The sequence below is a fragment of the Cryptomeria japonica genome, chromosome 1 (genome assembly GCF_030272615.1).
Source record: "Cryptomeria japonica chromosome 1, Sugi_1.0, whole genome shotgun sequence".
NCBI lineage: Eukaryota > Viridiplantae > Streptophyta > Pinopsida > Cupressales > Cupressaceae > Cryptomeria > Cryptomeria japonica.
This window is the reverse complement of record NC_081405.1, coordinates 248048596-248064003: the sequence shown is the minus strand read 5'-3', so window position 1 is coordinate 248064003 and position 15408 is coordinate 248048596.

Below are 15408 nucleotides of genomic sequence, written 5' to 3'. Positions count from 1 at the left end.
TATCCGACTTGGCTTCTCATTCTTCTACTACAAATTTGGAGAGCATTGTTGAGGAGGCATCACTCCTCCTTGCAAAGTGTTCATTGGAGGATGATCTCGCATCTTTTACATCCATTGGTTCTTTATTGATCGAGGATCTTCCTAGTCTTGATGAGACAATTTTGGAGGCACTTGATTCTTCTTCCACATTTTAATTTGTGACATTTCTTCCTTCTCATTTTTTCATGGATACTACCTATACAATTGGATCCTCATCTTTCCAAGGGGAGACATATTGTTAGTCATCATGAACATTTTTAATGGCTTTGAACATGATTTAGTATTTTTGAGGATACTTCATCATAGTGTGCAATGTTGTCTCTATCTCTCCCTTCATTGGAGGGGAAATTGTAATACATTCTCAATATTAATGTCATTCTTGGGGGGTATTATGGAGACCTCCATTCATCATTGCATGATTTTCATCTCTCTTTATTGGAGATGATTTTTGTCCCATGAGGTTTTCTCCTTTTCTTCCTTTGTAAGAGATTAGTTGAATTACATATTATATGGGTACCTAACATGGCTTAGTTGCACTTAAGGTGATGTGTTAATGTAAATAGTTAATTCTATTTACGTACTTAAGTTCAATATAGGTATATTCTATTATTTTTATTTATCATTTATTGTGCATTATTATTCGCACTTGATAGTTGTCAATATGTGTAGTTTACCTACTCTAGTGTATGATTGGGACACATGTATCTCTCTATGTTGTTCATTTTCATTCGCCTTGCCTATATAAGTAGGCCTTTGTACTCTTTGTATAATAAAACAATCAAGTATTTATTTTACATCTCTTTCTTCAACGGTCGGTTGTCTCCTAGTGACTTATATTTGCTTCTACAAGAGGGACAAAAAGAGTTGGAGGGAGCAAGGGGAGGTGGAGTGATAGTTTAAGATTTTTGGAGAGAGAGAGAGAGGGGTAGAGAAAGGAACATAGAGAGATGTGATGGTTTCTCAAAATTTATTACCCTCCTTAGTAAAATACCTAAAATTTTTATTATTAATTATTCATTTAATGTTTCAAGTATTTTAAGATGATTGTTACAAAAAAATCATGAAAGAGGGAATTCATATGTAGAAGTTGTGAGTATTTGATGTTTTAAAAATGAAGGATGAATTTAAATTAGTTATAATTATTATTTTATTTATAATATAGAATCACTACCTATTCCACTGTGTAGAGCTTTCAATCACCTTTCCAATTCCTATAAAAAAATCAAAATTTTGATAAGAAACGTAAAAGTTGTACCCATCTAACTAAAATATGTTTTTATAGGATTTTCAATATGGATATCCATTTTGAAAACATAAAATTAATAAAAAGAAAGCAACTTGAGAAAATAGATATTCGTTTTTCATGTTCACAAAACTAATATTCGTTACTAACAAATATCCAGTTTTTTTTCATAGTTTTTTTCCCTCCATTTTTCCCTCGAGATTGCTTTGGTATTTGGCTTGGGTGTGCCAAACCTAGAAAGTCAACACAAAAAATGTAATTGGAAGTTTTCCTTGGTTTTTTTAGACTTCGACCATGTGGCTGACAATTTTTTTTTCTTTGAATTTGATGAAATGAAAAGGGTTAATACGAAATTTGTTAGCTTTCTACCAATATAAATTTAACCTTATTTTGAATTTAATAAATAACTATTATTGATTTTCTACATACATTATGACTAAAGTCTTAGTTGATAGGTTTATTGAAAAACATCTATAACTTTAGAATGGTTATACCTTTTTCAAATCCAAAAAATGCTACACATTTTGCGCTTCATGTACTATAGGATAAAAAAATGAATTTCATGACCAAGTTATGGCGTGTAGACATACATTTTTTTTAGTTTTAAAAGTTCTTATAAAAAAATCATAATTAATTATTTACTTGAAAAAAAATTACAAAAAAATGGCATATCTGGGCATGTATCCTCTACTTATATTGAAAGTTTTAGAAAAAAGGATTATTTTTTGCTTTTACTTAGGTTCCGCAAACATACACTTGTTTTTTATTTTTTCCCTAAAATTTGTGTACTATTGCATTGAAATTTTATTTTATTTTCAAATAGATTTACATTTAAAAAAAAATAACTAATAGCTTAAAAAGTAGATTCAATTCGCTACAAAAAAAAAATCTTATATATTTTTCAAATTATGTTAATAAACTATTCAAATTTTTATGTCACGTTGCCTAACTGATATTTTGAATTTCCATCACCAGTTAAGGGCCTAGTTTTGACCCCCTATGATCTTGCACACAACCTGTAGATAATGTCCTTGGTTGGATGTCCAACATTAGTATGGTGTTGATGTCTCGCAATGTATGATGCTGATAATATTGCATTGAAAAACAATGATAATGAAGATTTTCATATGAGGCTTTCTCTTGTATACTTATGGCAGTGATGGTGGAGGGCAGAGATATTATCAATGATGAAGACACTTTGGATTACATCCTCAACCTTTGCATGAATACTTCAAAGCAATATTCAATAAGGTATCAAATTCTAATTCAAGAATTTTAATTCAAATCTACCCTTGTCCTCAAAAGACAAGCTTTTCAATTTAGTTCAATTCCATTTCTTCAATTTCAATTTCAAGGGTTGATTCGAAACTTGGGGTTTGACTTAAGTAAACACTTATCAAAAACATATCTTCACTTCTTGCTATGTGTAGGTAACAGTTTCAAAAACTACATACAAAGATTTTGGTAGATGAGACGATGACAATCATATTTGAATTTTGTAGGAGCAAAAAGCAGAGGACTAGTACGCCCTAGGCATCTTAGTCCTATGAATTTTTTATATGCTTTTGGGAGAAGATTTTGTGTGACATTCTGATTCTAAAAATTTCTTGTTTGTCCATATTTGATTGCTAGAGGACTAGGTCAGCCCAAGAATCCCATACTTTTGGGTTTGATTTTGTGGCATAAATTCCTCTTTATCACTTCTACTCAAATCTAACTTTGTGACTACATAATGCATCTAAAACTTACTATTCATCTTATTTTATGTCAATTTTTTTTATCATTTGCCTTAGATTTAGCATTCAAACTCAATAATACACATTCAACCTTCAAGCTTAGATTAATCTACATTCAATCTATTTTTTTCGTATAAAAAATGAGATTGGATCAATTAATTCATTTCACCTTGTAATGTTTTATGCAAAAGTTAGTGTTTTTCCTATTTTACATAGCTAATTTGTGAAACCCTATTTTCCACTGTTACACTCATATATCATCATCCACATACTCACACATTAACCATCCCTTTTGAATATGAAAACAAACAAACACTCTAGGAATGAATTTAGGTCAACTGTATATATGCATTATAGTCTGTTGGGAAAACTATTGTTAGTGTTCCCATATTTGTTAGAATTATTAGTTACATAGTTTGTTTAATAGATTATATTATTTGTGATCGTATTTTGAGTTGTTAAAACAACTTAGTCTATTTAGGAATATTGTTTACTAAATAATAAGATATGAAATTCCTATAAATATGTATTATGTATTTGAATGAAAGGAGGAGTACAAATTATCTATTATAATATTATTGTGTGCTTCTCTAACTTTCCCCAATTTTCTGATATGGTATCAAAGAAAGTCTACTGAAATGGGTTTGTGAGATCAATCTCTCACCTGATTATGTGGAAATTCCTATGATTTGGAAGAGTGGAATCATGCTATATTTGGCTGGATGTATTTCCTTTGATTGGATGAATTTATATTGTTGGTAGCCAAGCGATCATTTGAGTTGGTAGCTTCAATAATGATGGCGACAATCAATTTATATGCATTGATTGAGGTCCTTAATCGGGTGTAGCAATTTCCGTGTTGATATTTTGTGGTCGGTCCATGTTGAAACTAGCATACTCACTTCTTTGGCCCATCTGGTGCGATTGATTCCCGATTTATCAATGAATCCATTTACATCTATTGTGAATTGTTGGTTCTAGATGTGTGAAATTCTCCCAATGAAACCACATTAAATTTGCATAACCACTATCGTAGAATATCTAAGAAGAAGAAGTCAGGTTGAGAGATCTATGTGAACGTCATCCCACATTTCTCTCCTTGGAGGTCAAGGATCGTCCGTCATCTTCCCTGTGATTAAAGTCCAACCCACATGGGCATAGAAAACATAGGTTCTTATCTACACTCGGCCACACTCAAATGTGGGGATTGCAATGGTATCCTCGATCCAATACTGAGTTAACATAGCTGGGTAGTTGTTTAAGTCTCCAATGTTAAGATCAAATCTTGAGATTTTGCTTTTTCCACTTAGAACTCTTCTTTTAGTCATTTAGTGTTTATAAAAATATTGTGTATCAAGTCATATTATTTTAGAATAAGGTCCATTTTTCAAGCATCATTAATTTTCCTATCATCAAAAGTGTGTCTATCACAATTCAAAAGTGTTCCAAAAAAATAAATAAATAAAAAATGAAAAATGAAAAATTGCTTGTACATGATGTCCATCTTATTGAGGGAATTGTAACTTTGAGCCCATGAGACAATTTTTTTCAATTAAGTAGCAAATCTATTGGAGGTAGGAGGGAACAGAGGAAGGAGGACACTCAACGTTGTTGGTATTGTATTAAGATTGCATTGATGAAGTATAGTGTTGACATTGATGTCAATAGTAACTGGTAATGAAGTTGTATTGCAACCGGTAATGATGCAACAAAGCAAACGGTAGTAAAGCAGTGTAGGAAACTGGTATTGGTATTATTATTGAAGTAGAGTGATCAATCGGTAACCCTAACCGGTTGATAAGAAGAACACTAACTGATGGATCTTGGTGAATCGGTTGTGATGATCTATGACCAAATGATGACTGGAGATGGAGATGACACATAAGCATGATGCACATGATGAGTTTCAAAGTGGATGTGGCGCGTGAAGATAACCATTTATCTTGAGAATGAGCAAGTGCATAGCCTAAAGTGAAAAACGTGTGATGAGCTACAAGATCCAATGTGCGATGATCCAGGAGCGGTTGAAGTTGTCTAGAACAATGTGTAGTTGATTGCTATGTAATCCAACGGTTATGATTGAACTGATATGTTCGTAATCTCTATGAGATTTGTAGGTTTTGTGATGTGTTACCGACCTATTGTATTTTCTTATAAGGTCGATGAGTTGTTTTGTAATTGTGTTGGCAATTTGGTTAAGTGTGGTAGTGTGATTGTTGTCGAACTAGGAGTGTCTGCAGAATGTTGTGAAGGTAGATAGGAGCAAAAAAGGATCTGACTAAGCAAGGTAGTGCTATTTTCAGATCAGCAAAGACTCTATTGTTCTCTAACCATTACAACAGTTAAATCCCTTAATTGGGTAAGATTTAACAGGCTTGGTGTTGTTTAAATCCTCTAACCAGGTGATCCATTAGCTTGGATTTGAAATCCTCTACCGAGGTTACTCCTAACATGGTATTGTAGTCAATCCCTTAACCGGGTGGTCTCTAACCAAATATGTTCTTAACAAGACATTATTGTATAAGCTTCTAACCAGGCTTGGCTCCCTACAGGGTGAACTTCAAAAGAGTTCAAAATACTTGTGGGTATTCATCCCCACCGTGGTTTTTCCCATTTGGATTTCCACATGAAAAATCATTGTGTCACGTGGTGAATGATTTTGTGGATGTGTTTTGATATGGTTGATATGATTAACTGGTAAAACCACTTAGATATGTTTAGATAACCAGAAATGATCTGAAATGAGCTATTACTAATGTTAGTAAAGTGGTTTATGTCGTGTATCTGTGAAGTGTGTACCTGTTATACCTACAGTTGCAAAACACTCAATAAATCATTACAAGCATGGTTAATGAATTTAAATCAAAGGAAGACAAAACCATAACTAAGCGATCTATTGCCTCCTAGTAAATGCGAGTATGAATTTTGCTCTCGGAGCTTGTTATGCAAATTCCAGTGACTTGACTACACTTAGATGGAGGATTTGAATGATGAGTATGCATTATCTAGCAAGAATAGCATGATTAAGCTATATGAGTTCATGATTGATCTAGAAAATAATCTAAGATTTAAGCTAAAATTGAACATGATAACATTGCTAAAATGATAAACTAGAAGCTAGATGCCTATAGTAGCAATGCATAAGATGAATCAATCGAGATGCAAAAATGATATGAAATTGGGACCCTTTGTGCTCCAAAATGGGGTCTATTTATAAGATTTCCCAAGGCTAGGGGTGAGGTGGCAGGAATCAATGGTCAAGATTGATTTGAAGATATTAATGGTGAAATTGGAGGAGGTTGGATTAAAGGGAACATCTATCATCTCTATGGTGACAAGTGTCAAGAGGCTTCTAGAAGAGGTTGGATGAAAAGGAACACTTAGTGACAAGTGTCACAAAGCTTCTAGAAGAGGTTGGATGAAAGGGAACATGTGGGTAGGTAGAATGGGTTAGGTTTGGGAATGGTTAGGTTAGGTGGTTAAAAGTTAGGAGAATTTAAATTTAGAAATTCAATTAATAAGAAAAGGCTAATTAATTTCAACAACTCATAATTGATTTGTTTTAATTAATCAGAGATTAGAAGAAATGATTTTGATGGAGAAGAATTAATTAATTTGAATTAATTAATCAAAGAGGATTATTGAGATGAACCTATTAAATAAATCCTTAGATTTATTAATAAGTAGATGAAAATATATGATTTAATCAAATTATTGATGAATTCAATTAAATTGGGGATGCGGATTAATTAAATAATTGCTTATTCAATTAATTATCTTCAGACCATTTTTAGGTGTATACAGTTTAATGTTTTGGTTAAATGGCATGTGAGTTTTAAATTTGTTACATTGTATCTTTAATGTTTTGGTCAAATGGTAAAGTTTGACAATGGAGTTGTAGTTTTTGATACAGTGTCTAAACCAGTTAGTTTAGCAAGTTGTTTCTGAGTTGGAATTAAGTTTGGTGAAATTTTATTTTGTTTTCTATCTACTGATTCACCCCTCGTCTCAGTAGTTGATCGCATCCTTATAGTTTCATCATATTATCAATTGGTATCAGAGCATTTCAGGTCCTCTTGTGTTTAAGCCTAATAGCTTGAGAAAAAGATCTAGGAGAACATGATGAAGAAAGAAGGTCTGAAGTTCAATAGGGAAAACTACAGAATTTGGAGTGATAGGATGAAGATCTATATCAAGAGCTTAGGAAGTCAATATTGGGAACATATTGTTACTAAATATAACTTGCCTAGTGGGATTTTGTCAGATGATCAAAAGAAGGAGCAACACGAGAACAATCAAGCATTGGAGGCCATTATCAGTTCCTTGTCCGATTCAGTGTATGTTGATGTTCATGGATTGGAGACTACTTATGAAGTATGGAAGAAACTGGAAGATATCTATAGCGGTGATGAGCATGTTAAGACTGCCAAAGAAGAGAGTCTGGGAGGTAAATTTAATGATATGCGGATGGCTGAAGGTGAAAACATTCAACAGTATGGTTAAAGGATCACGAAGATTGTTAGAGAGATCAAAAGTGTTGGAGGTACAACAGAGGATACCACAGTGGTTAGCAAGGTGTTAATAATCCTTCTATCGGTCTATGCTATCCAAGTTGCAGCCATTCAGGAACTCAAATCTATTGATAAAACAAAGGTAACTTTTGATTCCATCATTGGTAAATTAACTGCATTTGAATTTGTTGGTGTAAATAATTATTCATCTTGGATATTATTACACCTTACTTAAGTTTACTTAGGAAATGCATTTCATAGTAGTTTGGGTATGAGACACTTGAGTTTTTGTGTCACATTGGGATAGTGTGTGTAGGAGAATTTCCACCTTTTATGGTGTGATCTTGTTGTTACACTCCACATTCAGTGGGTGATCCACCTCATGTGGACTATTATATTGTTTCTCCTACCTACCCACACCTATTTCCTACCTACCCTTGTTTCTTATTGAGTCACGTCATGTTTGTGTGCTCACATATCCATATAGCCTTGCCTATATAAGCAGGCTCATATTCAGTTTGTAACAACGATTGATGATCCAGTTGATGTATTTTCATCTTAATAGAATACATTTTATTTCTATCATCTATTTTGTTCTCACTTATTTGTGCTTTCCATTGCCTCTTGATCTTGGCAAAATCTCACATGGTATCAAAGCCGGTCCATGTCTCACATGGTATCAGAGCCGGTCCATGTCTCACATGGTATCAGAGCCATTAGAGTGTCATTGGTTTGTCAATTGAGAGAAATTTGATGCTATTTGAGGTTGTGTATTTTGGAGTTTTCTATTGCAGGTTATTATTGAAGCTTGATGGGTCAAATATGAGGTTACCATTAGATTGAGGAGGTCCAAGAGGGTCAGTTTTGCTTTTTGTTTCATCTAAATTGAACTTCGGAGGCCAAATCTAGAGACATTTGAAGTTTGAAGCTATGGCGGAAATTTTCCCGAAATTATAATTGTGCAGGCAATTTTCAAATAGCGATATCTCACTCATCCAGACTCCTTTTTTTGAGCAATTTTTTTTGTTTTGGGGTAGAATTTTGTGATGTGTACAGTGGTGTAGGATTTTTTTGATTTGCGGATACAGGTTTTGCGGAAATCATGAAATCCCAATTTTTACAACTTTGGAGGCTTCATTTGGGCTCATATGGACTCCTTTTTAGGTGTCATTTTTTTTAGAGTGCATTTTTTCTGTCTACTTTCAAAATCTACCATTAGTTTGCAGTGATTTTAAGTAGAAATTGTACTTTCAGTATTTGATCATTTTTTGGCCTATTTGGTACTTGTATTTTGCTTGGATCTCAATTTAGATCTCTAGCAATATTTGTTGAAGTCTCTTAGACCTCATTTTGAGAAGCTGTAAATTGAAATCAGAAATCCACTTTGCCTTGTTTTTAAAGTGTCCCATTGTATATGCACTAAGTATAAAGTGCCAAAATCACCATTTTGGGGGGGTGTCTTGTATGATTGTGCCTCTCTCTATCTTGTGTTTTTTCATTTTGGTGCTATGGGTTCTCCTAAATTTCCACTTTTAACTCCTCATAATTATGCATCATGGAAGATTAAGACATGGAGTAAACTAATGAAAAAAGGACTCATTCATTATGTAAATGAAACTATTACATCACCACCTGATCCTAAGGCTAATCCTAATGCTCAAATTGAATGGCTTACTAAGAATGCTATGGAACTTGGAACTCTAGAAAATATGTATTAGATGACCTCATTTTTCACATTGATAAGTGTACAACAATTAAAGAGGCTTGGGATGTTTTTGAGAAATTGTATGGTCAAGTTGATGAGATTAAGGGCTGCAAGCTTGATAGTGAACTCACAACTTTGGATCCCAAGGATTTTGATACAATCCAAGATTATGTCACAAAAGCAACTGAGCTAAGAGAAAAGCTAAAAGATTGTGGAATTGACAAAAAGGATGCTCAATTGGTTTATAACTTGTTGGACAAGCTTCCTTCAAAGTATGCAGCCTTTGTATCTAGTTTTCACACCCATAGGTTAGCTCAAGATTGCTCATACACTTCTCTCTCATTTGATTCATTCACGGAGATGTTGATACTTGAGCAATCTAAGTTGACCACGATGGGGATTCTCAAATCTTCAAAGTCACAAGCTTTGGTGTCTAACAAAGGGGAATCAAAGTAATAAATGAAAAGACAAGAATCAAAAGCAACCCAAGTCAAAACCACAACAAGATGGAGCACAATCTTCCTCTCCACAACAAGGTGATTCACCATTCTCACCTAAGAGGAAATCATATAAGGATAATCTTTTTTGTGGATATTGCAAGAAGTCAGGACATGATGAATATCATTGTTATAAGAAGGATATTGATGAGTTGAAGAATCTTCTTGAGAATAATAGAATCAACCTACCTTCTAGAATGTCTACATTGGCTTCTTCTTCCAAGGACAAAGAAAAGGATCACTCTTTTATGACAGATAAAGGAAAGGGACAAGCTCTTTGTGCTACTACAAGTCCTGATTCAGGGAGATGGCTTCTAGATTCGGGGGCTTCTCATCATATGGCATCTTTGCGATCTATGTTTTCTACATTTGAGCCTTGCCACATGCCACAAATTTTAATGGGCAATCATAGATATATGGATGTGATTGGGAAAGGATCTATTGATATTGGGGATAACTCCTTCAATGATGTGTTGTGTGTACCCCACTTGACAAATAGTCTTCTTTCCATCTATCAAATCACACATGGGGCAACTAGGAAAACTGTGGAGTTCACACCTGATTCAGTTTTCATTAGAGACTTGGAGAGTGGAGCTATGATTGTGACTGGGGTGGTTGATCATGCATCTCGGTTGTACTCTTTTTCAGATTTTGGTCTTATTGATGAGGTTGATTCTACCTATGTTGATGATTCAGATTTTGAGGAGAACTTTGGGCATTTGAACTTGGGGATTCTCACATGTGACCCCATTCTTGAGCCTTGCATTTCATCTCCTTCACTTGATATCACACCACCTATTGTACTTGATGATGCAGCTAGTGCAACAGTTTTGTGTTCTTATGATTCAGTGTAGCAGGATATTTCATGTCTTCCAGCTTCAGTTGATTAGGATGCCTACTTGAGAGACATTCTAGGTTTGTTTGTGGACTCCTACATTACAGATTTGGGAGACACCATTGATGATATTCATCTTCTCTTTGATGAAGATGATCCTTCTTTGATTGTTGCGAGGGATCACTTTGACCCTCTTGTGCATTCTCTACATGATCAATCTTTAGAGGTTGACATGATTGTGGATACTTTTGTACAACACTTGGAGGAGGTCTCTTTATCTTTTGAGGAGACATATGAGTCTTTGGATATTGTTCTACATTCATCTCCACTAGATCTTGGAGTGCCTTTTTCAGCAATGTGGCACAATTTACCACCTTTGGAGGAGGTAACTTTCAGCATCGACATGGGGACCCTTGAGCAGTTTTTCAGAGATTCCTTTCTTCATGAGTATTTTTTCTAAATCTTCCTTTCATGGTTGGGGAGATTTTTTGGATACACCTTTGGTTTTGTTTCTTCCTAAGGGGAGTAATGTGGCTCGACGTTCATGGAGCAGTTTCTTCATTCATCTTTGAGCTTCTATCATTGGTGTAGATTCCACATTGAGAGGGGCTTCCTAGTCTCTCTTCTTCTTCTCTCATATGGGGGGAATTTTTCCTCACATGGGGTTTTGTCCTTCACATACTTCTATGAGAGTTCTTTGTATCTAGTTTTCATCTCTCATTTGGGGGAGGGTTTTTTCCCATTGGGTTTTTCTTTCTTTCCCCGCTTTGTGAGAGATTTCATTGCATTGGTTTGCATTTGTACATGGGTACCTAGCATGGCCTCGTAGTTGGGACCCATCTTGCATTGCTTAGTTGCATTGTAGACTTAAGTGCATTCCCCTAAGTTGCACTTAAGGGGGGGTGTTGGTGTAAATAATTATTCATCTTGGATATTATTACACCTTACTTAAGTTTTCTTAGGAAATGCATTTCATAGTAGTTTGGGTATGAGACACTTGGGTTTTTGTGTCACATTTGGATAGTGTGTGTAGGAGAATTTCCACCTTTTATGGTGTGATCTTGTTGTTACACTCCACATTCAGTGGGTGATCCACCTCATGTGGACTATATAATGTTTCTCCTACCTAACCACACCTATTTCCTACCTACCTTTGTTTCTTATTGAGCCACATGTCATGTTTATGTGCTCACATATCCATATAGCCTTGCCTATATAAGCAGGCTCATATTCAGTATGCAACAATGATTGATGATCCAGTTGATCACTATTTTCATCTTGATAGAATACAGTTTATTTCTATCATCTATTTTGTTCTCTCTTATTTGTGCTTTCCATTGCCTCTTTATCTTGGCAAAATCTCACAGAATTAAATGGTTTTGATGGAAGTGTTTAGAGATCGGAATCTGCATTTAGAGCCTTAGTTTCAACCCCACTGGCAAGGAAAGGCAGAGAAGTAGTGAGTCACAGTCATGAGTCTAGATCCAACAAAGAGGTAGATGATGAAGATAGTCTAATTGAGCTTGAAGCATTGTTGGCCAAGTGGTTACCCAGAGGTACTGGTAAGTACAGAGGTAAATTACCTTTGAAGTGTTTTGCATGTAACCGGATTGGACATATTGCAGCTAACTGTCCAAATGGAGATAATGAGTAAAAATGTGAGAAGTATAAGAAGTATAAAGGAAAAGGTAAAAGAGATTGTCTCATTGTAGTTGATGGAGGAATTACAGATGAAGAATCTGAAGAAGATGCAAATGAGGACATTTTCTTTGTTTCTATTAAAGAAGAGACATCAAATCAGAAGGCATTAGTCTCTCGTATGGATAGTTCAGATGACTGGATTATAGACAGTGGTTGTTCACACCACATGACCAGTGACCGGAGTAAGTTTCCTACTTTGAGAGATTTTAATGGAGGTGTTGTGAGATTTGGAAATGACTCACCCTGCATGGTGAAAGGAAAAGGATCCATCTCTCTGAATAGTAAAAGTAGTGCAGATGATGTCTACTGGGTTGAAGGACTGAAACACAATCTTTTGAGTGTTGCTCAACTCAATAACAAAGGTTACCAACTGGAATTCAAGAATGGAGTCTGCAAGATTTATGGAAGGAAAGGTGAGATGATTGTAACTGGCAAACTGACTAGAGGTAACTTGTTTCATTTAAGCTCTAAAGTCAACAATTGTTCAATTGCAAAAGTAGAAGATAGTTGGCTTTGGCATCGGAGATTCCATCATGTAAATTTTGATAACATTTTAAAAGTCAGTAAGAGGTTTGCCACAGTTGGACAAACTGATGAATGCTTTGTGCAAGAAATGTCAATTAGGGAAAATGATATCCTCAACCTTCAAGAGAAAATCTTTCTCAGTAGAACATTTTCTAGATTTGGTTCATACCGACCTTTGTGGACCAATGAGGACTAGGAGTATTCAAGGTGATCGATACTTCATGATATTTACCGATGACTGCTCAAGGATGATGTGGGTCACATTCTTGAAAGATAAGGCATAAGAATTTAGAAAGTTTAAGGCATTCAGAGCCTTATTTGAAAATCAAAGTGGAAAGAAGATAAAGTGCTTAAGAAATGATCAAGGTGGTGAATTTACTTAAGAAGAATTCACCAGATATTGTGAAGACAATGGAAAACAGACAACTTTTTACACCCAGGACACCACAACAAAACGATATTGCAGAAAGGAACAGCTGGCCAGTTGTTGAAGTTGCTAGGAATATGCTAATTCAAGGAGGTGTAGCTAAGACATTCTGGAGAGAAGCTGTCAGCACAACTGTTTACACAATGAACCAAATACTAGTTAAAAGAGGTAAGGATAAAACTCCCTATGAGTATTGGTATGGTAGATCACCTAATGCCAGTTACATTAATACCGGTAAGTTTGATGCCAAGAGTGATGAAGGCATATTTCTTGGTTACTCCACCAAGAGAAAAGCTTACAAGTGTTACAACAACCGGACTAAGAAGATAATTGAAAGTGTTAATGTTTGAAATGATGAGTTTCTTGAGAAATCGGGTTAAAACAGTAAAGAGAAGGAAGACGAAGAACCTTACACACTATTTTTGGAACTAGAACCAGTGAAGCCAAAAGTTGGAGAACAAAATAGAGTAGCCCCAGTTCAATCGGAATAGGAAGGTCTAGCAGAAGAAGAAGAAGAAGAAGAAGAACTTGAAAAACAAGATCATGTCATTCCAAGGTATGCTAAACTCAATCATATCCCCAATCAGATTATTGGAGACATGAATACAGGTGTGCTAACAAGAACAAGGCTTAGAGAGAACTCTTGTATGATCTCCACAATTGAGCCTAGAACTACTAAAGAAGCATTTACAGATGAAGACCGAATCAAGGCAATTGAAGAAGAACTTGACCAGATAGAGAAGAACAATACTTGGTCATTAGTACCCAGACAGGAGAACAAGAATGTAATAGGTACAAAATGGGTATTCAGAAATAAACTGAATGAAGATGGAGTAGTGGTCAGAAATAAAGCTAGACTGGTATGCAAAGGATATGCACAAGAAGAAAGTGAAATCTATGGTGAGACATTTGCAGCAGTTGCCAGATTGGAAGGAGTAAGGACTCTACTTACATTTGCAGCATACAAAGGATTCAAAGTATATCAGATGGATGTTAACTTACCATTCCTAAATGGAATATTGGAAGAGGAAGTCTACATTGAACAACTAGATGGTTATGCTTTAATAGTAGAAAAAGACATGGTGTGCAAATTACATAAGGCATTATATGGACTGAAGTAAGCACCTAGAGCATGGTATAAAAGATTGTACTCTCACTTGGTGAAGATAGGTTTTCAGAGAACCAGTGAAGATAGTAACATATGATGGTATGATGAATCAATAAGGATTTGGACAACTACTGATAGGGGGGGTGAATCAGTAGATAGAAAACTAACTAAACTTTCACCAAACTCAAAAACAACCTCTCTAGTCAAACTCAGAACTGACTGGTTCAAACATTGAACTACAAATTGCAATATCATTGTCAAGTATATCGGTTGACTGTCATAACAGAATAATATTATAACAAATTTGAAACTCTCAAAACCTTTTAACAAAAAACATTCAAATACTTTACTAACAATAGTAAAAGCAACTTTCAGATTGTTGTCGATCATCTTATCACATCTAAGTGGATTTAGCAGTTAAGAAAATTAACCATAGCAAACATAACCACAAAAACATTCACCACTTGACACAATAATTTTTACGTGGAAACCCAAATGGAAAAACCATGGTGGGGATGAATACCCACAAGTATTCTGAACTCTTCTGAAGTTCGCCCTATTAGAAGCCAAGCCTGTTAAATCTTTACAAAAAGTCTTGTTAAGAACAAATCCTTTTAGGGACCACCCGGTTAAGAGATTGACTATAATTCCCTATTAGAAGAAATACCCTGTTAGGAGTAACCTCAGTAGAGGATTTGAAATCCAAGTGAATGGATCACCTAGTTAGAGGATTTAGATAGCACTAAGCCTGTTAAAGCTTACCCGGTTAAGATATTTGATTGGTGTAATTGTTAGAGAACAACAGGGGTTTTCTGATCTGGTGAATAGCACTACTCTTCTTGATTGGATCCTTTTCATGCTCCTATCTGCCTTCACACATACTGTAGATACACCTTCTATTTCAGCAACCAATCACACTTACACTTAACCAAAATTGCTAACACTACAATAAATCAACTCATCGACCTTATAAGCAAAACAATAGGTCGGTAACACATCACAAACCTAAGATCTCATAGAGATTACAAACAAATTGGTTCAAGTATGACTGTTAGATTACATAGAAATCACTTGCACATGA